The following is a 27,314-nucleotide window of genomic DNA, read 5'->3' as shown; positions in this document are numbered from 1 at the left end:
AACGGGTTTGGGCCTAACTACACATATACTTACCGAGATATCTCACCTAAGGGACCTGAATGGTGGTTTGCGAATTTGGTCAACCACAACAATACTATCAATTAGTTCCATACTTGTATTTATTTAGGAAAAAATATGTTAAAACTTTTGAAACCCTGACCCAAGTATTTGAATTATTTTCTGTCATTCTTGGGGGGACAACTGAGTTTTGCCTTTCTTAATTTCTTTAATTGCTTGTAATTTATTCTTTTTCTTTTTGGGCATCTTTTATGCTCTTTACAGCACCTGCTACATTTCCCACAGCAGAAGCAGTTGAACCAATTCGGTCTTTATGTTTAAGAATAGTTGAACCGATACCCATGAGAGTATCAATTATCCCATCGACTCTAAATTGATGTCCGACACCCCTTTGTCTCTTATGTTTGTAGTAATCTCAACCAAGATGCATACCTTCACCCTTGTAGTATGGGGAAAGGAACACCCCATCCCATGTAATTATTATATATTTTCCCAACTCGTGTTTCCTCACAATAACCATCATATTTATTTATTGGAAAACTTCACGTCAGTGAATTCTGATGGATATAACTTCCCCATAAAAATAAATCATACGATTATCTTGGTCGGTTATCCTAAAATTTACTCTGTGAATGTTTTTTCCTGACAGGGAGATAAACCAAATTTTTGGGTTCCATATTGAATTCATAACCAATTGGGGTTGAGTATGCACTGAATGAAAATATTGTATTTGTTTTTATTCCATCATTAGAAGCACCATCAATCAAATCACAGCGAATTAATACCGAGTTTATTCCTGAGGATATTTGATTGACATTATCACTGTAAAACGTCCCATTAGTTTCAATCTTTTTTGAGGAGAAACCCAATAACTCTCTAAATGAATTATCAATTGTGAAATCAACCTTGTAGTTATTTTTAAGTTTAATTTTTAATTTTGAAGTATGTTTTTGAATGTCTATAACAAGATTTTTTGGTTCATCACCCTGTTCTTTCATAAGATGAGCAATTTCGGAAGATATTTGAGAAATCTCATATGCTCCGGGTGAGACTGTTATCGTTTTGTATCCACTTCCGGGATTATAACTAAACTTGTCATTTTTATCAGTTATATTAAACAAGGTATTATAAGTTTCCATGGACAATAAAGATGCCTCATATTCTTTTGTTGGGTCAAGTTGTAGTGGGTATGGGAATGAAGATGTGTGGTCGCTTGTTGTGAAATTAAAACTCAGGATTGTGCTTCTCATCTTATTTAGTACGAGATAAAATGTCTTTATATTGAGATTTATTAATTATTTTCATGTTCATCAACTGGTCCAAAATGGCTGATGCTTCATTAAAACAATTGATATTTCCAGCCTTCTTACTACCTAACAACAATAACAGTCTATTAACTAATTGCGATGGGTCATTTGGAAGAAAACTAACACCTGAACCAAGGATACTTAAAGCCTGGATAATGTGTTTCTCCTTCTCATTCTTCCTACTTTTACCAGAAAGAATAACCCTATAATCAACAGAGTTCAGCAGATCAATATATACTTTATCATCATTATTTTTCATATACAATGGTTTATCAATATACTTTGATTCATCCCTCACAGTTGAACCTTGTCTTCCATCTTTTGTGAGAAGAAACATTCATCTCGGAGTAAGTTTGACAGGAGGTTGAGCAGAACTCAAGAACCTTAATTCATCATTTAATATCAATACCTTTTCTTGAACAAGATGAAATATTGCTGGTTGTTCTGTTGGAATGAGTCCTGCTTTGGTTTTTGAATCTGCTGAATATTCATTGTTTTGAAGAGCATTCACAATATAATCAGGGGGTCGATTCATCTCTTCCAGTTTTTGAAATAAACCTTCATCATCATATTCTAATTCTCCGAAATGCTCTAATTCTTCCTCCATCATTTGATCAAAATCTTTTAACATTTGAAGTTTTTTAGGAGTACATTCTACTGTGGGAACTGTGGAAACATCTTTAATTTTTTCTTGGGAAGTTTTTAAAAGTGGTTTAAAAAATTTATCTTGTTTCCTTTCAAATGCTTCTCCGCCCGTTAGTTTCTGTCTGCATTTCTTCTTTATGTCTTCCTCTTGTTTTACAACTTTTGAAACCAACTCTTGATGTTCCTTAAATCTTCTTGCTCTTTCTTTCGTATCCATTTATTTATTGTAAAATATCATTTAATGAATTGTAAAGATCAACAGGGAAATTTTCCTTTTCTTCATCATCCAAGTAGATGTGTTCAAATAATTCCTTTTCTTAAAATATTTCATCAAATTCTTTACTAACATTAATACGAGTTCTAATTTCTTCTTCACTAATACTTGCATCTCTGCTTTTCAGACGTTTGCGTTGAGTTTCTTCGTCAACATCAAAACCGAATGATAAAATCTTCAGTCCGCTCAGATGTTTAATAATTTGTCTCGTTCCTTCTGGATTAGTTTCTAATATCCCAAGACCACCAGATTTTAGTTTCCTTAACTCACTCTTACAATGTAAATATTTTGTTGTACCAAGAGAAACCTCCTCAAATATTTGACCTTGATTCCTCAATCACATATGCTCCACCACTGAAATATAGTGATAATCTTCACCTTTTACTTCTCCATGTCTTATTGCTCTTGTTGTTGTTGATACATTGTGTATCAAGGGTTGTTTTTTTAGTAAATTTACAATATTCTCATTTGTACTACACAAGAACCTTGATTTCTGAAAGTTTTTTTTTCCAGAAGCAGATTTACCCACAAGATTTATAATAATAGTTGTCATTAATATATGTCAGTGTTTATAAAACAAAAAATATATTCCTTAATATCTCATCTTGATTCACAACAATGTATTTATATTTTTCAGTCGTGTGCTTCATGTAATCCCCAAATTCTTTTTTACTACATAATGTAGAACAATTATCTCTCCAAAAATTATTTATATCGATTGAATTTAACTTGAGTAAAATAAAAGTATTAGCATTGTTCTGATGGAACGATGAGGAAGTTGAAAGTACGATTGACTAAGATAAATACAATTACAAGAAGAATGTCTCCCTCTTGTGTAGTAGCTGTCCATTACCGTTTAGTTTCTCTCATTAACACAATCATCAAAGATAACAAGGTTCTTTTTTGATTTATCCAAATCTTGGGGAGACGGTATATCATCCGTGTTATCACTAAGAATACAACTTATCGGTTTTGATTTCCTTTTACATCTCTGTGTATCACAAAATAGTTGAATTATATCTTCAATATTAGAATCATTTAGGTTTTTTTGAAGTTTAAATAAATCGATTATATCTTCTTTTTGAAGACCAGTATTAAAACCTTGTGAGAGTCATTGATACTCTGGCTGAAAACTCGACTTTGTGAAAATTATTAAATTATCATTATCTAAAAAGTTGGGAGTCAGGAGCATCTTCAAAAATAAGCAGGTTTTTCCACATCCGCTTGAACCAACTATGAGACATCTTAATGAATTTGGAAGATTTTTATAATTGTTAAATTTTATCTTATTTTCCCAAATGGGAAAAAATCATTCATTTATATATTTGGAAAACAGGTTATTTAATTTATTATTGGCTTTTTTAGAAACTCTATATTTTATCCTAAGTTCAGGTTTAATTTCAAGATAATCCATTATTTTATTTATGCAATATCTTGTGTTGATATTTCCCTGAAAATCACATCCATGAATAATATATCACAACAATCCTTTGAACATTTCTCTAATACGTTCAGTTTCTTCCCTTGTAAGAAAAGGTGTGTTATCACCCTCATACTTTACATTCATTTCTCTCATCAATCTTGTAAAGTAATTCATTGTTGGTGTAAATCTAAAAGAATTATTTTCCTTTTTAAATTTTTTATTATCATTAATTAGAAGATAATCACAGAATATACATTGTTTATAGACTTTTGACTCTGTGTTTAATCCCCGTCTTTCACACACAGGACAATTCTCAAATTTGTCATATGGAGAATCAGGAAAGTTGAGCATATTTATCAAGTAAAACTTTACTTAAACTGAAATTCATCTATACTTTCAGTTGCGTATTGACTCACTTAATAATATTACCATCGATATCTATATACTTTTTTTCATTCCCAGATTCAACTACAACATTTTTTTATATTAAAGGTAATTTTAAAATGATCCTTAACTACTATTGAACGAAATGTCATTTCACCTGATATATTAACATCCTTTATTTCATCAGGATTTACATCTTTAGGGTTGTTAAAAAATACAAATTTCTCCTTGCATATTTCAGATGGTCTTATCTTTTTTTTCTAAAGCTTCATCCATAAGGTTTTTATTTTTTGATACTTTTTCTTGTTTCATTGCTTTTTCTAGTTTTTAATATATTGCCAGAAGGAGAGGAGAAACTTTTGTTTGAGATACTTTAATTGATGTTCTTCCAGGTATACTAAAAGCCCTTCTACTGAAGGAAATTGAAGAACGCATCTTATCCACCATAATTGTTTTTATCCAATAGTTGTTATATTTATCTTTGTTCAATTTTACGTCCTTGACATATTTTCTCAGTATCTTTTACAAATGAAGAGATTGATTGAAATTTGTCTTTTGTGTCTTGAAACATTGTGTTTATTAAGTGAAAAAAGTTGGAGGAAAAAATGGTTTTAAGCACATTTTCAACTATAAATTAAACAAAATTTTCATCAAGAAAATTTTACTTTAAGCAAAGTTTTATTATACAAATATAGTGAATACAATGTACTGCGATGTTTGTCATCACGAATATAAATAGTATAAAAAACACCTTCAAACCAACAAACATACATTTAATCTATTTCATCAAATATCTCCTCTTGAGTTGGAAAGAAGATATTGTGATATCTGCTCAAAGGATGTTTTGAAGAGTAGTTATAATAGACATCTTCAATCACAAAAACACAAGAAAAATGAGTTTAAAGTAAAGGGAGACGATTATATTGAAAAAACTGCTGGGGCATTTAAAGGGCATATAAAAATAAGGATTTTTCAATTTGGAGAACCTGGTCCATCATCAATAGCTGAATCAATTGAAATAGTGAAACCTGATGTTGAAAAAGTTTTTAGAAAGACATTAAAAGAAATGAAAACTTTAAAGTTTTATATGGGAGTGAAAATGAATATGAAAAGACAAGATGAAGAACAAACTCCTTATATGAGAACAGATCTTCATTTTATAACATCATTTCAAGATTTTTTGAATATTGGGGTTTATGAAGAACTATCAAGAGAAGAGGAGGATGTTGATAATACAGTGGTAAGAAGTGGATTTCATATTTAAAAAATCATCTTTTTAGATATACGTATTATAAAATCAAACCCTCTTAAAGCTTCTTCTTATATTGATTTACCAAAAGAAATAAAACTAAAGAAGGCAGTTGTTAATATTAAGAACAATGATAATAAATGTTTTGTCTGGTCTGTTCTTGCTCACTTACATCCACCAAATTGTAATTCAGAAAGAGTGAAACAATATATGAAATATGAGAATACCTTGGACATTAAAGATTTTAAATTCCCAATGCCACTAACAGGTATTCCTAAATTTGAGAAAAAGAATAATCTTTCTATTAATGTATATGGATTAATGGATACAAACAAAGTTCAAATATTAAAAATTTCAAACAACGATAAAAATGAAGAAACACACATTGATCTTTTATATTTTAGTGTTGGAAAGAATTCACATAACACATACATCAATAATTTATCAAGATTAATCTCTTCTCAGGTATTCAGAACAGCAAACAAAATATTTCCTTGTTCGCGATGTCTAAATTCATTTCATACAAAAGAACGATTAGAACAACATTCAAAATATTGTAGTAATCATAAATTAGCTGTAATTACAATGCCTAAACCTGGTAAAAAGATTTATTTTGAAGATTATAATAAATCTATCATGCACCAAATAGTGATATACGCTGATTTTGAATGTCTCCGAAAAAAGATAAATACTGCTTCTCCTAATCCAAAAGAATCACATACAAATAAATATCAAAAACATATTACTTGTGGTTTCTGTTATTATATCAAATCATCTGTTGGAGAAAAGTATAATAAACTTGAACATTATAGTGGGAAAAAAGCTTCTCAAGTGTTTGTAAAACGATTAGAAAAGGATTGTATAAGACTAACTAAATTAATGAAAGAAACAAATGAACCGATGAAATTAACCAAAGAAGAAAAATTAGAATATAGAAAGAACAATATCTGTCATATTTGTGAGGAGGAAATTGAGGAGTCTAAAGTTCGGGATCATTGTCATCTTATTGGTAAATTTAGAGGTCCCGCTCATTTCTGTTGTAATCTTAATTATAAATTTCCTTCTTTTATTCCAGTCTTTCTTCACAACAGCGCCAACGATGATACACATCTATATATAAATGAACTTTCAAAAACACCAGGGAATATTTCTGCCAAAACAAACACAAGTCAAAAGTATATTTCATTTACAAAAATGATATCCACAAATACCTTTAGGTCATATTAGGTTTCTAGATTCTTACAAGCTTATGGGAACACCACCAGCCGACCGAGCATAAAATCTAAAGGCCCAGTCACACCTTGACGTTTTAGCCAGCAATGGCAACGTATTAAAATGTATGTAAAACGCTGGCTTACGTTGAACTTTTGATGGTTTTTTTTAAAGACTCGGACGTATTCATAACGACTTGGTCTTATGCATAACGTATTAGTAATGTACACAGAACGTTTCTTTGTGTTATAGATAACTAATACCAATGAATGCTGAACCTCTTGTCGGCCTTCACAACCTATGCCCAATGATAGTCTAACTTTGGCATAGCGCGCTGCACCCATCGCCGACAATGACGTGGCATTGTTTATGAAAAGGCTGCCGCACAACGATTCAAATCATAACCACCGCAGAAATGGAAGTGTCAACATCGCAGTCACACCTTGGCGATCTTGCCAGTGTATGCCGACCTCTGAAAAATGCATCTAAAACGCTGGTGCACGTCGAATACGGTATGGGTAAGTTTGGTATGCGTCAATAGAACGCTAAAGTATGCTATCATATGTCATATTAAGTGGAGTACGTCTTGTAATTTTAAACATGTTGAAAATTTTACGACGTACTTACCGTATAACACACACTCTGCATGCGATGGGAATAAGTTGTACGTACGATATGCGATCGTTGACACACATCGACACACATTACTTGAAAGGTACTCATAAGTCAAAACACGTCAAGGTAATGGTTTGCGTCAGTGTTCCAGACTCCCGGTTTTTTTTTTCTTCTGTATGACGGTGTTCAGTGTACAGTGTGGTTATGATTTAAATTGTTGAGCGGCAACCTATTAATTATAGTACAATATAACCGCACTCGAAATGGAAGTGTCAAAATCACCATCATTCCGAAGGAAGGAAGAAAATAATAAAATAAAATAAAACCAGGGAGTCTGGAACACTGACGCTAACCATTACCTTGATGTGTTTTGACTTGTGAGCACCTTACAAGTAACGTGTGTCGACGTGTGTCAACGATCGCATGACGTGCCTACAACTTATGGCCAGCGTTATGCGGAACGTGTGAGTCATATGCTGGCATAAGTCTTAAAATTTCAAGCATGGAAAATTTGAGGACAACCGAAAAGTACAACGTTTAAAGCCAGCGTACAACGACGTATGGCAGTGTTTTTCAGCGTGCTCTCAATGCTATCAAAACTTACCCATAACGTATTCGACGTGTACCAGCTTTTTAGACAAATTTTCCAAAAATCGGCATAAGCTGGTTAAAACATCAAGGTGTGACTGGGCCTGAAGCTCCACAGGGTCTTTTCCAAATCTTAATTCATTCTTTCCAAAAGAGGAAATTCTAACTAAAGAGGACATTCAGATTAAAGAGAGAATTCAAAGTAAAGAGGAAATTCTAATTAATGAGGAAATGAATGAAGAAATTCTAACTGAAGAAGAAATTCTAATTATAAAGAAAATTCAAACAATGAATGAAATTCTCACTAAAGAGGAAATTCTGATTAAAGATGAAATTATGATTAAAGAGGGAATTCTAACTGGAGAGGAAATTCAAACAAGGAATGAAATTCAAAGTAAAAAGAAAATTCTTACAAGTAAGGGAATTTATCCTTATGATTATATGGATTCATTTATGAGATTTAAAGAAACGCAACATCCTTCAAAAAGAAAGTTTCTATAATAACCTTTATGAAGAAGAGATAAGTGATAAGGAATATAAACAAGCACAAGAAATTTGGAAAATATTTAAGATAAAGAACCTTGGAGAATATCATGATTTGTATCTAAAAACAGATGTTTTATTGTTAGCTAATGTGTTTGAAGCTTTTAGATCACTCTGTAATGATAAAAATTGTTATGTGATTATATCCTGCCCACTATTTCACAGCATCTGGTTTAGCTTGGAGTGCAATGTTGAAAATGACCAAACAAGATATAGATTTAATCAGTGATGTAGATATGCTTTTGATGATTCAGAAATCTAAGAGAGGTGGAATATCACAAGTATGTTCAAAAAGATATGCGAAAGCAAATAATAAATATCTTCCAAATTATGATAGTGAAAAAGATCGTAATTATTTGATGTATTTTGATGCTAATAATTTGTATGGATGGGCAATGTCTCAATCTCTGCCTTATGGTAAATTAGAGTGGGTGGAAGAAAAGGATTATGAAAAGGCTTTGATGAATATTGTTATTTCTTCTCAAGAGGAATTGAATGAGGAAGAAGAAGGTTATTATTTTGAAGTTGATTTGAAGTTCCCAAGTGATCTTCATAATAAGCATAAAGACCTTCCTTTTGCATGTGAGAAAGAAACCCCAAAGAAAGAATGGTTAAGTGATTATCATAAAAGTTTTAATATTAAAGGCAAATCAACAGAAACGTTATTAACAACATTCTATGATAAAGAGGGATATGTTTTGCATCAGAGAAGCTTAAAACAGTTTTTGAGAGAAGGATTGAGAATAGCTAAAATTCATAGAGTTTTAAAATTTAAACAAAGTCTTTGGATGAAAAAGTATATGAAATTCAATACAGATATGAGAACAAATGCAAAAGTAAAATTTGAAGGGGAATTCTATAAATTGATGAATAATGCTGTCTTTGGAAAGACAATGGAGAATGTTAGAAACAGGCAAAACATGAGATCTGCAACATCTTGGAAAGAAGCTTCTAGATTGATTAAAAAAAAAACAAGTTTTAAGAGAGAAGAGGTTTTTTCAGATAACTTTTCTGCTATTTATATGGAAAAGGAAAGTATTGTAATGGATAAACCAATTTATATTGGAACAGCAGTTCTTGATTTATCAAAGATATTGATGTATGCTTATTTGCATAGTGGCTTAAAGAAAGAGAATGGTGAAAATGTTTCATTGTTTTATATGGACACTGATAATTTTATCCTAGATATAAAAACTGATGATGTTTATAAAGATATGAAGAAATATAATGGAGTATATGATACAAGTAATTTTAGTAAGAAGAGTGAGTTATTTTCCAAAAAGAATGAAAAGGTTATTGGTAAGTTTAAGGATGAGTTGGTGGAAAAGTAATGAGTGAGTTTATTGGATTGAGAGCAAAGGCATATGCTTATAAGTATGGTGATCAGATTGATAAGAGGTTAAAGGGAATAAAGAAACATGTAATAAAGAAATCAATAACTTTTAGAAATTATTATAATTGTTTGATGAATAAGAAAGAAGAATATAGGAAAATGAATACAATAAGAAGTTATAAACATAACATATATAGTGAAGAAGTAAATAAAAAGGCATGAGGAGCCTTTGATGATAAGAGATTTATTTTAGATAATGGAATAGATTGTCTTCCATATGGATATTGTATGATAGAGTGTGTAGAATAGATTGTGTTTTAACGATGGGAAGATGGGTTCGGGTTTTTTCAGGGCTACCGCCACGTTTTTTCACAATATATAAATGGTCAAACCAAGTATTAATCAAACCAAAGAGTGGAGAAAATATCAGTCTTGGTATATAAATGGAAAACAATGAATGTGAAGAATATCAAATAAATATTATTGAAAAAATAACTAAAACAAAGGTAAATAAAACAAATAAGCAAATCAATTAAAAACTAGTAAGTTAGAGGATGTAAAGAAAAAAATAAATATCCTTGAATGGACTGAAAACTTTGATGGTTATCAATTGAACAATGAAAAAACAATTTAGTATAATCTCAAAATGATATGTGGCTCAGGAGGTGGTCAAACAAGAGCATTAAGAGAAGTTTTTCATTTCATAATGGCACAAAAGGGGTATCTTAAAAAATATAAAGATTCAAATATTTTCTTTTTAAATATTTTAGATGGGGATTATTGTGCAAAGAAAATTAAACTATTGAAGGAATTTGAGAATGAACAAATCTTTTTATGTTCAATGAGTGAGCTCAACAATATGCATTGGTTATTTGAAAAAGAGTGTCCCTCGGCTCACATGTTTCAGATATTTCTTCAGAATCACCTTTAACAAATCACATTACTACTTTACTACTTGAACAAATCTTTATCTTATTGCATTGGTTATTTGAAAAAATAAGTGTCCCTAGGTTAAAAGGGGAGACAAATAAATATACCTTGGGATAAAAAGGGGTTTACTTTTTTGGGGAAAAAAATATGAATCGCTGAAAATCCCCCATTCACTTACATGGGGAAAAGTGAGCCAGAATCAGTATATTCACCCCACTCTAGCCAACAAAAGCGTCCATAGCAACGGTTCTTTCTCACACATTACTAGGACATACCATGAACCTACCATACCAGTTTTTTGTATATCTGACTCATAGTCTCTGAGATATAACGAACTTCGTTTTTTTATTTTTTTCGACCAGGGTTCATTCAAAGTCTATCTTCTCCACCAGTTTTCATGGGAGCGGGCTGAATTTTTTTGTCAAGGAGGCTGAATGTGTTGCCCACAAACGATCATCTTTTGATTTTTGGTTTTCGAAAAAATTAATGTTTTAGGATTTTTCAAAAATTTCAAAGTCCCGTTGCTAGGCAACCAAAGGGGCGTTAGCAACCAGTACCTACGCAGCACAACGAGGTCATAAACTGGTCCTACCACCCAAATTTCATCAAAATCGAACAACTGCAAGGGGGTCAAAAACCCCTGACAATCACACACACGGACAGACCGACACCATGACCAACACATAAGGGTAGAAAAAAAAATCAAAAAACTTTTTTTGAGATTTTTTTTCGACATCGACTACCCAACATATCGACGGAAATACTGATAATAAGGGTAGAAAGAAAAAAATCTCAAAAAAAAAATTTGGAGATTTGTTTTCTCCATTAGATCGACTACCCAACATAGACGGAAATACTGATAATTAGGGTAGAAAAAGAAATCCAAAATTTTTTTTGATTTTTTTTTCGACTAGATTAACTACCCAACAAACATATTGACGGAAATACTGATAATAAGGGTAGAAAAAAAACACTCAAATATTTTTTTTTGACTTTTTTTTTCGACTACATCGACTACCCAATATAACTATATTCCGAGAGTTTTGTCCAAATGACTCGACGTTTCAGCCAGCAACCCTACATGCATTGGGGCTCTACTTACCTTTATCAAGAGCATTTTTCTTGTTTAGCTCCTCCAACATATACCTGGGGGAGGTGGTGGGCCTGTTCCGTTGACCAATCACAAAGCTGTATTGCAGGACCTCGTGACCTTTGACCCGTGACAAGCTTGTATTGCATCTCTCCAAGTCATGTGTTGCCTTTGTTATCCTCGTTGGTTATATCCCACTTTGCCTCTGTCCTCCTACCACCATCGGCACCTCTCTGGTGCATTTGTATATGAGGGATCCGTAAGCCTGTGATCACGCCACAGTCTCCTCTGTCAGAGCTGACCTCGTTTTCCCAGTGTGCCACACTTCTAACATTCGTGTCCTAGCATGGTTCGAGGATACCGCCAGCATGTTCACATTGTCACATAGAGGAACATGGCCCGCCCTTCACCCATGCTTGGCGATAGCAGACCTTTCCGGGTGATTGCACTCGAAGGCTTTCTGATGTTGTTTGATGCGCTGGCCTAAGTTCTTCCCGTCTCTCCTATGTATTCTGCACCACAGTCACATGGAATGGTGTATGCCACACCTATGCGGTCATTCTTTTGTATTCTCTGACGTTGGTCAGAGTTCGTCTCAAGGTGTATACCGGTTGATAATTAACCATCACCCCTACCAGTCCCCAAAACCTGCCAATCCATTGGGATACTCCTGGCACAAAAGGCATTGGAGGCCTTGGAGCTGCCAGTACCATTTTGTTTTGTGGGCAGATGTGGTCCGGGTTGCCATTGGTTTTTAATACCCATTTAAGATGCTTGACCTCGCTCCTCTTGCCCTCGACAGTGGATGGTATATTCCTTGCCCTTTTCACGAGTGTGTTTACCACAGCTCTTTCGATGCATCCGATGGCAAGACCCAAAATATGGCAAGACCCAAAATCAAGACAACGATCCGTCTAGGTGGGTTTTCCATACACTGTGGTATTTGAACTAACATTTGGATTACTCGTCACCAAGGCGTCCAGAAACAGAAGCGACTCATCCTGTTCATATTGTTCGCATTAACCAACCATGCTTCCCCATTGTCTCGTGTTGCTCCCCTGCATTAATTTTTTTATATATTTTTTTTAAATTGCTTTATGTTTTCATTTAAGGACACTTTGCAAAGGTTCGGTGATTTGTCCCAGTGTATCAGCTTTGATGTATGTCGGCTCATGAAATTACCATATTCCCCCATTGTCTTGGGTCACTCACCTGCATTAATTTTTTATTTATTTATATTTTCATTTACAGACACTTTCTGAGAGTTCTGTGACTTTTTCAGGTGTGTCAGCTTTGATGTCCATTGGCAAGAAAAATTTTAGCTTTTTACGTCACCTGGAAGGAATAAAACATTTATATCAGTGAGTCGATTGGTGAATATGCCTGGTGTTGGCTTAATGGTTAGGATGGTGGGCTTGGGATTCTAGTATATCGAGTTCAAAGCCCACTCGGCTGTTGAATTAATACCGGGTGGGGTTGACTCTGCCCGTCATCCTTCTGAGGTTGGCAAAATGAGTGCCAGCTTGCCGGTACCTTGTGTCGGAGTGGCGACCCATCCAGGATTGTGCCCAATAGCCAAGAAGACTGCTTAGGCAGCAGCAACGCTCTGCACACAGTATGGTCCCTATGGATGGATGGATGGATAGTCAGTGAATGGTTAGAATAAGATATATATATATATATATATGTATATATATATATATATATATATATATATATATATATATATATATATATATCAGAAAAGCAACAGGTGGTATTTGCTAGTCAAATATATTTTTCCTTTGAAACTCACAAAGAGAAACATATAACCTTTGTAAATCACACCGGACAACCAAATGCTTTAACAACAGTCGTGGGGACAAAGGAAAACCTGATAAAAGTTCCATAAGATATAAGGTCAAACTTTGCCACCATGGCGCCTGTAACAGGCATGGAATACCCACACACCCACGGAGAGTCTCTACAGATCCAAATCTACCCATATGTAGCACGTGCGTTTGTGCTGTATATGCACCATTTCCTTGTATGAACTGTTGACTGTACATCCTGATCAGGACATTAACTGTACTGCTATCGACCATGGGATGCTCAGTAAATGGCTTAAGCACTCAAGCAAGCACTCCAATGGAATGCCTGGCTTGGCAAGCAATTACCAATTGCCATCGATAAAACCATCCACTCAGAAACACCCATGCAATGTCCAAATTGGACAAATGAACACTTATTTAGCATCAGAACTGCTGCTAAGTTCAAGTCTGGAGCTTAAATTTTGTATTTCTTCTTAATTTAAGAGATTCTTGGGGTTATGGCATGGGCGGGAAATTAAATAAAGCCACAGTTGCTGGCGTCTCCAGGCGTTTATAAGCATTCCAAAGTATCTAGCAATTGGTAACTATGATTAACAGGCATTCGATAACACGAGTGAGGAAAGTAAATAAAATAAAAAATAACTTCATCGTTAAAGCATTGCGGCCTGTTCCGAGTCAAGGCATGGTTGGGCAGGCCAAAAAACATAGCGGCTTCATACCCCAGCGAGGTCACCCAGGATATGTCTTAAGACCTCAGAAAGTGAGACGGCCAAGGATCCCTGATGAAGGATATAATTAAATAACGTCATTAATAATTAGTCTTCAAAAGGGGTGTTTTAATTCACCCAAACACCTAATTTTTATTCATGCACCTCCGTGGAGTTCCCTTCGTATGCATGCAAAGATTCAGGCTGCTCAGTTTCATGGTTATGGCATTATGGAAGACACACACACACGCGCACACACACACACACACACACACACACACACACACACACACACACACACACACACACACACACACACACACACACACACTGAAATTTACTTGTTTGTATGCATGTATGTATGTATGTACATATATAGATATATGTCGATACATATATATATATATATATATATATATATATATATATATATATATATATGTACTAGATGACCCCTGAACTCTTTGGGTTCTCGTCGTGACAGTGGTTGATAAAAAAAAAACATTTCAAAACAAACAAAAAACATACCTCCAGCGAACTATACCACAGGTTGTTTGCATTGATCAAATAATCCCGAAGAGTACTTGACTGAATCCGGAATTGATTTTTTAATAAATTTTTTCGTTGCTTGATTTTAACGAAACTTAATATTGCACGCCAATGTGAAAAAAAAAATGGAGAAAAGAAAGTCGAATAAATTATTGTGCGTAATCTTCTAAGCACAATTTTTTGTATTAATGAACACAGAAGTATTAGATCAAAATGGCAATGTTTATTTTATGCTTAAAAATAAATCGTTCTTTGCCTATACAAAATGTTTGAGATTTTTAAATTAATAATTTCAAGAAAAACTAGAGTAATTCTACTGCACGCAGTCGACGGGTATGCCTCCGCTCTCCCGCACAAACACGTGAGTTTGACATATTTGACCCTTGACCTTTATCATATCTGGCCCAAAATCTAATCAGTTAATTGCCCTGTCTAACTTTACCTTTGTCCCAAGTTTGATGAAATTCTGTCCAATATTTCTTGAGTTAGGGCGTAAACAGTGAAATTTCAGAGTTTGACCTCGACCTTTGACCCTTGAACTTTACCACATCTGGCCCAAAATCTAATTACTTAATTGACCTGTCTTACTTTACATTTGTACAAAGTTTAATGAAATTATGTCTTTTATTTCTTGAGTTAGGGCGTAAAAAGTGAAATTTCATAGTTTGACCTTGACCTTTACAACATCTGGCCCAAATCTAATCACTTAATTGCTCTATCTTACTTTACCTTTATACCAAGTTTGATTAAATTCGACAATTTGCTTCTTGAGTTATCACGTAAACGAAAATCCGGACAGACGAACGGACGGACAGACAACCCAGAAACATAATGCCTCCAGCAACCTTGGTGCGGAGGCATAATAAAAAGGATACCTCAAGTGAACTATACAGCTGATGTTGTTTGCATTGACCAAATACTCCCGAAGAGTACTTGACTGAATCGGGAATTGATTTTATAATAATTTTTTCGTTGCCCGATTTGAACAAAACTTGATACTGCACACCGCAGGAGAATGGTGAGTAAGGTGGGCCGAACATTTTTGCGCTATATATGACCGGTCAAAAGTTTTATAACACCCCCATTTTTCCAGTTTTCACTGAAATTTAAGCAGTTCAAGTCCAGTGAATAACCAGAAATGGTACAAAGCTTAGCAGTAAACTGCTAGAGGTGAAAAAAAAGAAGTTTAGGTTACTAAAAACTGAGTTGTTAAAAAAGGCCCTTTCAGGGAACAATTAATAGTGTTAGCAACTGCAGCTGTTCTGCAGCATTGGAAGTAAATTAAGCCTTGAAAGTTGATGCAAACAATTCCTTCAGGTGTCCAAATTTTTGTTGAATAGTTACAAACCCTCTGTCCATATAAAAGCAGTGTTGGAACAGACTGTGTTGCTACACCCTCTGAAGCATTATTTGGACAATATTGCACTGCAGGAAGTAGTATATTGCTCTCATAATGGTGAGAAAAAGACAATTAACAAAGGAAGACAGACAGACCATTATAACCCTTAAAAGTGTAGATCTTTCCTTTTGAGAAATTGCAAAATGCCAAGGTGTCAGTGAGTACAGTTTCCTCCACCATCAAAAGGGACTTGGAAACTGGAGGAAACTCTGACAGGAAGAGGTCTGGCATTCCCAAACCCACAACACAATCAGAAGACAAGTTTTTGAGAGTCAACAGCTTGCGTGATAGGTGGCTCACAGGACAGCAGCTTCAAGCACAGCTTAACACTGGTTGAAGTAAGGAAGTCTCAGTTTCAACTGTGAAGAGAAGATTTCGAGTTGCAGGTTTGACAGGTCGAGTGACAGGAAGAAAGCCATTGCTAAGACGGCGAAATAAGAAAAAGAGGCTTGCCTGGGCCATGAAGCACCGCTAGTGAACGACTGCAAACAGGAAGAAGGTCTCATGAACCGATGAATCAAAATTTGAAATCTTCAGTTCATCACGCAGGGTTTTTGTACGCCGTCGAGTCGGCGAAAGGATGGATCCTCAGTGTGTCACATCAACTGTCAAACATGGAGGAGGAAGCGTGATGATCTGGGGCTCTTTCGCTGGATCCAGAGTCGGCGACTTGCACACAGTGACTGGCACCCTGAACCAAAAGGGCAACCACAGCATTTTGCAGCGCCATGCAATACCCTCTGGTCGATGCCTAGTTTGTCAGGGATTCATCCGAAAGCAAGATAATGACCCAAAACATACCTCCAGGCTCTGTCAGAACTTCTTTAGAATAAAAGAACAAGAAAGTCGGCTTCAAATCATGGAATGGCCAGCACAATCTCCAGATTTAAACCCCATCGAGCTGATTTGGGATGAACTGGACAGAAGGGTGAAAGCAAAGTAACCTACAAATGCAACAAATTTGTGGAAACTTCTGCAACAGTGTTGGTAAGAACTTTCCAAACAATGTTTGATTTCCATTGTACAAAGAATGCCACAAGTATGGTTGCCTGTTATATCTGCAAAAGGTGGCTACTTTGATGAGTCAAAAATTTAGATTAAATTTTGTTCAACAAAACGATTCTATTTTTATCTGAAATTGCTTATTTGTTCTATGCTTTAATTTCAGAGTACATTGAAACATTAAACTGCTTAACTTTCAGTAAAAACTAGAAAAATGGGGGTGTTCTAAAACTTTTCACCAGTCGTGTACATGTATGTACATACATATATGCATATATAGTTACAGATCCGGGGTTCGAGCTTCGCCATGAGAGGAAGCACTCGTGCTCGAGTTCCTCCCAAACGCCCAGTCCTGAGGCCACTGAGCACAAATAACTCTGCATGCCTGCGAGTTTCTAAGCAACCATGAACGCTGATTGGTACTGTCAATCCTGGCAGGGTTTCACTAATTTTGTGTGGTACCACACCTTTGGACGGCCACACCAAGGGTGATCTCGCGCCATCAATGCACCCCCGGATTACTGCCAAATGATACAGTGAGTATGCTCTGGCTAACAAGAGCAAATCACATAGGGTATAACTCTATGGCTAACACTCACATGCAGACTATGCTGGACCAATGGAGGAAAAGAAAGATGAACTGTTCGGAAAAATCTCAAACCTTAACAAGCACATTTAGTTCATCGACACAGTCATTTACAATTACACATAAAGAACACATTTATTCACAATCAAACAGAACACACTAATTCACGGTCAAATGAAGCACAATGACAGATATTTACAATCAAAGCAACAGAAGGATATTGAAAAGATAGATGAGGAAAGTGGTGACCTTAACATTCATGAAGCCCACTTAAAACAATCTTATTTATTGCTAAACAGGACATGATGCGTCATCAATCAACGAGATTAGATAGGAATCGGAAAGATAGGCGAGAGTATGAGAAGATGGAGAGAAGAGTGGAGTTTGCGATTACTCCTACTCACCAGATACAGACAGTGCAGGCCTGCATTGGGTCCAATGTGAATGGGGGAGGGTGGATGGGGGTGTGTGTGAAAGGAGGTACTCAGGGTAAGAGTGTGTCGGTTTGATGTGTACAGATGGTTGGGAACTGCCAAGTTCATCGGTTGGTATAGAGGAGATATGCAGATGATCAGCACTCCACAGAACCCATTACCGCCTCATTCAGAGATGCGTGAAGGCAATTATACTCTGGCCGGGGCAGAGTCGAGCAGGAATGTAACCTCCCACTCAGACAAAGCCACATAGGCAGCCAACAACATACTCATGCAAAGCTCCACTCTCGTACCCCTTGGTGGTGCTGCCTTGGTGCCCCTCGGTGTTGTCTCTCAATCTCTCCCTGATGGCTCCCTGGCATGCCTGCCTTATATCTGGTCTGGCAAGGGTATGGTTTAGAGCCCTTCCCGCTTGCTCGCGGTGTCTCCCCATTGGTCCCGGCACATCAAAGGTTCGTGTTCTTCCAGACAGTTCCACATACAGGCCAGATGTTCATCCTTCTCTTGTCTGTCCTTCTGCTGCCTGGGTCCCAGGTTTAGTTCTTTGAACCTCTGATTCTTTGTCCTTCCACTGTCTGGTCCAAAAAGAATCAATGCTTATTAAGGTGGTGGTGGTTCCATTAATGTAAATTGCAATGTGTGTTCGTCAAAATGAAAGAATATTAGGTGGTAGAAACAAAAAGAACTAGTATATAAGACCCATCGCTTTACTGACGGAAATACCAATGTTTGCTGTGATGGCTCGTCAATAGGGCAAGAAGAAAAAGGATTCCTGGGAGTGCAGGGAGAACCAGCGTCGCAAGTTGGCTTTTGCAGTTTCACCAGGCAGGCCTATGTACCCTGATGTGTAGCCTGGTGTTGGCTTAGCAGTTAGGGTGGTGGCTTGGGATCATAGGGTCCTGAGTTCAAGCCCTGTTCACCGCTGAATTAACACCAGGGGGTTTACTCAGCATATCAGGACCTTCCGAGGTCGGAAAAAAAGTATCAGTGTTGCAGCCAAAAGGCAACACACGAAGGGAAAGTGTATCGACAGATTGATTAAATCTGGTATTGGTGTGACGCAGGTATGATGGGCCGAATGGCCTCCTCCTGTGTCTTAATACCTTGTAAATCCTTGTAAATCCTTGTAAAACCCATAAAAGGTTTTAAAAAAAAAGAAAACTTCATCACAAACCTTCCGGGGAGTTCCCTAAATCCACCGTAGTTCGATTTATTGAAATCCATTAATCCGTTCTCAAGTTATAACATGACAGACAAACAAACAAACAGAAAGACAGACAGACAGACACGGCTCCTTTTTCGCTGCAGCTTTAAACATCAGTCTTCTTGATGGTTTACGAAAGTTCAAATAACCCGACCTGATATGTCTATCATCAGGTGATGTGATATGTATAACATTTTCCCAATGTCTAACATCCAGCATCAATGTGTCATACCCGCTTATTGCCTTAGCTTTCTCACACCTCTTGAAAAGGGTGAAGAACATCACATAAAGGAGCCCAGAGGCAGCATCTGCACACTTGGTAAGTATGTATACAAGGCATAAAAGATGAAGAGATCAATAGAACATGAATAGCTAGTTCAACAAGCATAAATGTGTGCATTTCCATGGAAGCCTCATTCTTGTGGGTGCAGCCAGTTATACAGCGGAGACTAAACATGAACGACAATGGCAAGATATTAGAAGGTCCTTGTTGAAAACACCGAATCAAGCATGACAACGTTTCCTTGAATGTAAGCTCACAAGGCAAGGTTGTGTTTAGGCTGACAGAGGAAAATGTTGCTGATCTCTAAACTGAGTGTCACCTGTCTATAACGAACTGTGTCAGTCTAAACCTGTTTCCCAAACTAGTACTTCAGACAGGTGTGGAGGAATCATGACTGTGAGAGCAACATTTGTAGCCTCTATGATGCTTTCAGGGACAGCCATATTCCTGCCTCCAGTATGCACAGAAAGCAGGGAAGAGTTCAAAATTAAAAGCCGCAAAATGAAGACAAACTAAAGGGCTTATGGCCTGTTAACTTTCACAGAAATTTACTTCCAATGCAGTGGGAGTGATGACCTCACTGAAATGGACTGTTCTCCAAAAAAAATTTTTAACTTCAGTTTAAATATAGTCAATGACTTTGTTCCACAATATTGTGATCAGTGACGTGATTCACTTATAACGTAATATTATTACAAGGTTACAGCCACGACCATTTATATGACGCTCAAAATAATACCTGGGTTCTGGGTTGGCTCAACTGCCTGAGCTTCTGTATTGCAATTTAGAAATTACTGATTATGGGTTCAAATCTCAACCCCAATGAGAAGGCAATGGCCAACCAACCAAAACATTTCACCTCCCAGGGATTTGCATTGGCAGCGTTATCCCCTTCGGCAGATGCCACTCGCACCTGCCATAAGACAGATAACCTATGATGGTGATGCAATATCTGACTGACATCCACCTTAAGAACAAAAGCATGCTTATTTCAAAGTCAAAAATAACAACCTGCCTTCACTCAATATTCGAGTTCAGCAGCAAATGTCCTACATGCAATGCAGCACGACATCTGTACTTTGTGTGCAGTGTATAACCGAAATTAATGCATAGGAATGGCTTGCGGTCTGTCATAACCTCCTTCAGCATCGTAATGTGGATATGAATATGTTCCAGTTAATATGCAGAGTTGTCCATTTGCGGTAAAACAGAAACATGTTTTGGGAAGGAAGCAAACAGATTTTGCAACTCACAAAATTGTTTATGACAAGCTAAACTTTATGCTAAATCCAAAAGGATATGTAAAATTCTTAGCCAAGTTCAAAGGCCGTTTTGCAGGTAGGTCTTTCTTCGTTATTGCATTCCATCCTGCTGATCTTTTGGGACGTTGTCCAAAGTGCAAAAGGTAAAATAGTGCTGTTTTTACATTTGTTATGTTTGAAGCTTAGGTCTCCCTCATGGAATACATCTTCTTGAGCACACAATTTTTATACCAATTAAAGTAGCTGCTCAAGAAAATGGAACACCCATAACGAAGCTGCGCATCTTCAAGCACCAGTGTATAGATTTGTATAGATCTTTAGTAGTTGTGGATCATGTAATCGAGAGGGTTCACATGTGGCCTTAAAAAAAAAAATCCAAAGTCACCATAACTACTGTTGAATCTGAGGCTCCAACTCAACATGGTGCTATCTGCTAATGGAGCTACTGATGATCGTGGTTTGGTTTCTGTGTTTCCTGAATTTCATTTCATTCCTATTTGTTAGGTTTATTTGGCTATTATCTGGGCTCATGCCTCTGTGTCCAGTCCTTAGTTTTTATTTCTAATTTATCCCAATATGCTCTCAACAGAAAAATATTGTAGCAGCGTATATTATGGGGTTGTGGAGAATGTATTCACATCTGGAAGGATAGTGTCGAGGTATCGCACTTAACTTTGAGCTGTTGAGCTGTCTAGCCTGGGTTTGATTTCCGAAATAACTTTCTGTTGTTGGATTGGTGCTTCACAAGCAGGCTGTTACATCACAAAATGCACAATCTGCAGCAGGGACAGGTTGGAGGTTAAGCTGGGTGTCCTATCTGCTAACATTAGCTGATGGGCATTAAAGATCCCTGGTGGAATTTGTAGAGTATGTGAGTAATCACAAAAACCATGACCAAATTAATAATTCTGCCAAAATAATCTCCAGTCACACATCAGGTGGTTCGTGAAAATATTTGACCAAAACTTCCCCCTCAACAGATGCCATAAGAGTGGTGTAGAAATGAGAGTTCTACCCCATTTCGCTCAATCGCTCTCCCATTTATATGAAATGGTGCCCCAACCCACTTGAACAATTAAATAATTGAAAAACAAAAAAATCATCCTCGAAGATGGTTCATGGTCCATTTTAAAGAACATCTTATAAAATGGTTCACACCATAACCATTTTCTAAAATATTTACAAGTAAACAAGTTAACAATCACCCACATTAACTCCTGGCTCTGTCGAATTAATGAATTGATCCATAACTCCACAATTCGGTCGAAAACAACTTTGGACCTTTTGAAATTAAAAAGAAAACAAATTCAATGACTGTCATTAAAAAAGTGAGCACATTAACAAAGTTATCCCATTAGCAAATTGAGAGCCCCAACAAAAAAATGGTTATTAAAATAGAATGGTATATATTGCTGAATCTTAAAAATATTTTTGTTCACCCATACCTAGCTGTCTCTTAGGTTTATAATATTTTCCGCTGCCAAGATAAACACCCTCGCCTTGTTTATAGTACGGTGAAAAGAACACCCCATTCACATCTTTCATAACCACCTTATATTTGGATAACTCGTGCCTCCTTACTTACAATAACCATTTAAATATGTTTACTGTACTGTCGAATCTTCTCGTTTATTTATATAAAATATAATATTTTTATTATGATATTTTTGTGATATTTAAGTGAATTCTTATGGTTATAATTTCCCCACTGAAGTCGACTATGCGATTACCCTGGATGGTATTTCTAATATTCACTCGTTAGTTGTTATCTCCATTTGTGGGTTTCAGGAGGTGGGAGGAAGTTCTCCCAGAACTCAACATCTCCACCTCCTTTTTTCAGTAAAGGATCATGATGCACGAACCAAATTGCCAATTGGTTCATGAATCTTTCTCCTTCATCATTAGTCCTCCATGCTTTATGTGCAGAATACGCTTTGGAGTGGAGGATGATTTCTCTCTCCTCTAAGCTCCGGCTCTGTTCATTTAATCTTCGCAGATTCATGTGGAACTTAGTAGTTGTTGGTTGTAGAACAGGTGACACCTTTTTAACTTTATGCTTTGGTGTAGAACTCTGTCCTATAATGAGACAGAAATCCCCTTCCTCACTGGTGAAGGTGCAGTCATTATTCTTTTAAGCAAACATTCCGGATGCTCGGTGTCGCCACACAGATTTAGGCCTCAGCCGAAGAGAGGTCAGGGGTCCATGTCCCTTTAGTCATTTTCTGTGACCGAGTGTCATTGTTTAGCGTATTTTTGTTACAGCCAGCCATTTTGCTTTCTCCAAGAGGGTGTGTGTGTGTGTGTGTGTGTGTGTGTGTGTGTGTGTGTGTGTGTGTGTGTGTGTGTGTGTGTGTGTGTGTGTGTGTGTGTGTGTGTGTGTGTGTGTTTATAATATGTATTATGTCACATAAATATATGTACATGTATAATATGTATTTGTAACATATCATATGTGTATGGTCACATATTGATATGTGTATATGTAAAATGTATAATATGTGTATAACTCACAGTTGTGCATGTGTATGTGTAAGTCATGAATCAGGTATTTGTTTGTGTGCCTGTGTGTATGCGCTGCTGTCACCGGTTATCATCTCCACTCGAGAGTCACGAAGACTTAGCATCCCCAATCCTGAAATATCTATCTTCATTACAGCAAGCAACCACAAATGATTGGACCAAGTAGTCTCATTATCCATGCTGCGCACAACGGGACCTTCCCTGGTACCAAAGCATTGATCTTCCACACAGCAAGGAACCACGATTCATGGACCAAGCTGTCTTCTTGTCCTTGCTGCACCCAACGAAGCTCTCCCGGGTAATGAAGCATCGATCTTCCCCACAAGGAACCATGACTCATGGACCAAGCTGTCTCCTTAACCATGCTGCACTCAACGGAGCCTTCCTCGGTAATGAAGCATCAATCTTTCCCACAACGAGGAAACACGACTCATGAACTAAGCTGTCTCCTTATCCATGCTGTGCTCAACGGAGCCTTCCCCAGTACTGAAGCATCGATCTTCCCCACAACAAGGAACGATTCATGAACCAAGCCATCTCCTTATCCATGCTGCACCTCCACCCCTCCAACCCCGAAGTGACGATGATGCAGACCCGCTACCTCCCATGTCACCTCTGGGGTACGCCCGGTCTCGGTCATATGTGTGTGTTTGTGTGTGTGTGTGTGTGTGTGTGTGTGTGTGTGTGTGTGTGTGTGTGTGTGTGTATGTGTGTGTGTGTGTGCTTCTAAGCTAATGTTATCCCCTCCCCCTCCCCCCATTTTAACCCTCATCAAATGCAACTCACACCTTCTGAGGCTATTACTCCTATGACCCTGTATATGGTTTTTGCTGACACAAAGGTAAACTGGAAAGCATTTCAAAATGCAAAGTCTGTCCGCATCCACTTTATACTCGGACTAAACTTGACGAAGGCAACATTAAAAAATTGTACATTTTATTAATTAGTGTTCTCCACAATCTCTTTATTAAAGTTTCTTGAAAATTTGATGACAAAAGCTCAATTGCTAAAAATGTTGTGTCCTGAACAAACACACTAAAGCCCAATGGAAAATAAATGAAGAAACATGGAAGCGATTTTTAAAAACAGGGCATCTCATGCTCAACGTGCTTTGGCAGGATTAATAAGGGCTATTTGTCGTCACTCTAACTTTACCCTCTCACAATTTGACCCAATTTTTAATTATTTTCTCCATATTGTCATAAAAATAGCACCGCAAAGCAGGCATAACCCCTCAGCCCCTTGATGCAAACCAATTTCAAGATGGTGGCCATATTGAAAATCACAGCATGCCCATTTTCGAAAGGAACCTTCCTCTACTCAACCCCAACACACCCAGCAAAAATGGATTTAATCGGACAAGGCATTCTCCTCGAAATTGGCGGAAACCAAAGGTTGACGGATGCCCGGACACCGAAGTATGAACTTTGACCTCTGTGACCTTGAAAAGTAGGTCAAATCAAAAACCCGGGTTATATATCATGTATCCTCATCAGATCTTCTTCTTCTTCTTCTTTCGGCTGCTCCCATTAGGGGTCGCCACAGCGGATCATCCGTATGATCCGCATTGTGATTTGGCACATGTTTTACGCCGGATGCCCTTCCTGACGCAACCCTGGTCGCCTCTTACAACACAGGGATATAGTACACCTATTTTAACCGGGGTATACACCGGTCCAGTATACTGGTACTCATTTCGCCGACCTCGGAAGGATGACAGGCTGAGTCAACCCCCTGGTGTATTAATTCAGTGGCTCAACAGGGTTTGAACTCAGGACCTTTTGGATTCCAAGCCGCTGCCCGAACCACTGCACCAACACCAGGCTTCATGTATCCTCATCAGATATACCTGTGATAAAATTTTGGCGATGATCCAGCCATTCGTTCAGGAGAAATAGCCATTTCAAGTTTTTCAGTTTTGGTTCCCTGGTGGCCGAGCCGAGAATCGAATTGCGCTGATTATCGAAAGGAGCCTTCCTCTACCCAGCCCCAACACACACTGCAAAAATGGATTTAAATGGACAAGGCGTTCTCCTCGAAATTGACCGAAACCAAAAGTTGACAGAAGTCCGGACGCCCGGACAACGCCTGTGACGCCAATACCCCTTAGCCCAATTGGGCTGAGGGGTAAAAAAAAGGTTTCTTGAAAATTTGATGACACAAGCTCAAATGGTAAAAAAAGTTATGGCCTGGAAAGACGGACACACAGACACACACACACACACACACACACACACACACACACACGCACGCACACACACGATTGCAAAACCCCATCTCCCGCCATGCGTGGGGGGGGGGGGAATACGGGCTAAATAGAACGGCACTCGGTGGAGCGTGTACCTCTGTAAGGTTGATCACTTTATGTTTTTTATCCCACTAATAGGCCTGATCTGCATCCAGACCTTAACCAAAATCTGAACATGATCAGATTTTTCCAAACATCCTTATCCTGCACTGCTTTTAGATGCCCTGGCAGAGACAGCTTCGTTGTAACCTTTACCTTATCCATCAGGCACGTACAATGTCTGCCTCTTCTTCTTCTTTCCTCAACCCTACTCAGCATGGTTGATTTCTTAAAACTTTTGTTTTCTGCACACATGACATGTCCAAAGTATGACAGTTTCTGTTTTGGCATCAGCGCTTCTGATGTACAAGTAGTGGACAAAAATAGAAACACCTGGGTAAATGAGGGACACCAAGCAATGGCTTCCACACAGGTATGGCCCATGTGATAATTAAGCAAGTAACATCCCTGCATGTTTCTGGTCATGTGTAAAAGTGCTTCACAGGCCTGGTTTCCGACAATAATGGCTCGTATGGCTGCAAAAGGAGAGTCCCCCATTGTCCCCATCCAGAGAGCATTGTGGTCGCCTAATTGTTTGATGAGCATGACACTGATGTTATTCATATGTCATGACCTACTCAGTCACCAGATCTGAAGCCATTCGAGCATTGATGGGATATTCTAGAAAGAAGCCCGAGACCGCATTTTATACCTCCATCGAACAGGTGTGAGTTGATTGACTTTCTCGTGGAAGAATGGTGCCGAATCCCTCCTGCAGAATTACAGATGCTGGTGAACTCTATGACACGGTGCATACAGGCAGTACTCGCCACATGTGCGCCCTGTGAAGTGACTTCTGTACATGGAGGTCTAATTTCTTCAAGGACTGATTTGTTTGTTCTTCTTGCAGTCCATGGAATTTGTAACATATATCTCCAACACCACATTTCAAAACTGTCAATTTTCTTCCTTTCTTTCTTTTTTGCCATCCATGACTCACATCCATACATTAAAACTGAATGTACCAGAGTATTCACCAGCCTGCTCATTTTGTATACAGAGTCAAGGCTCATGGAAGAGCTAGCACACTGAATGGATCAGGACTTAGCAGGACAAAAGGAACAGTAGAAAGAGGGGGACACCAACAGCAGAGTTTAAGAACAAGAAAGAGGGAGACTGGGACAAACAATGGATGTGGGGAGGAATGGGGGGTAGGAAAGGATGCATGGGGTGGACAGAATGGATACAGAAGGAAACTCTCAGGAGGAAAAATAGATGAAGGCCTTGTAGGTGGATAGGAGTTCTGGTGTGCCAAGGAAGTCTTGGTTTGTATTATCATGTCTTTGTCAATCCTGACATTGCTGTTCTCCCCAATGCTAACCGTCTATGAATTGCTCCTTCACATTTTCCACTCACTTTAATCTTAGAACCCAAGAAGATGAAACTTTCTCCTCTTTCCATGTAATCAATACCTCTGCCACCAAAAGTGGGTAGAGGTTCGTTTTTCACCACTGTCTGTCTGCCTGTCTGTTTGTTTGTCTGTGAACAGGATATCTCAACATGTTGTGGACGAATTTGAACAAAATTTGGAGGAGACGTTGGTCTATGACAAGAGTGAAATGAGTAGATTTTGTTGGAGATTTGGATGCGGATCCGGAT

The 27,314-nt window shown here is 37.5% G+C and overlaps 1 long non-coding RNA gene across 1 annotated transcript in view; it reads right to left on the bottom strand.

Annotated features, from left to right (window-relative positions):
* LOC147021790 (uncharacterized) overlaps positions 1-27,314 on the bottom strand; it is a 59,181-nt gene that overhangs the window by 30,702 nt on the left and 1,165 nt on the right. Inside the window, exon 2 of the long non-coding RNA XR_015060606.1 lies at positions 13,145-13,235. This is a non-coding gene — a long non-coding RNA (uncharacterized LOC147021790). The remainder of the gene's footprint in view (positions 1-13,144; positions 13,236-27,314) is intronic.

This window comes from Eptatretus burgeri, chromosome 8, assembly GCF_056783735.1.
Source record: "Eptatretus burgeri isolate ZD-2024b chromosome 8, Ebu_testis_v1, whole genome shotgun sequence".
Classification (NCBI taxonomy): domain Eukaryota; kingdom Metazoa; phylum Chordata; class Myxini; order Myxiniformes; family Myxinidae; genus Eptatretus; species Eptatretus burgeri.
This window is presented reverse-complemented; position numbering and strand designations above follow the sequence as displayed.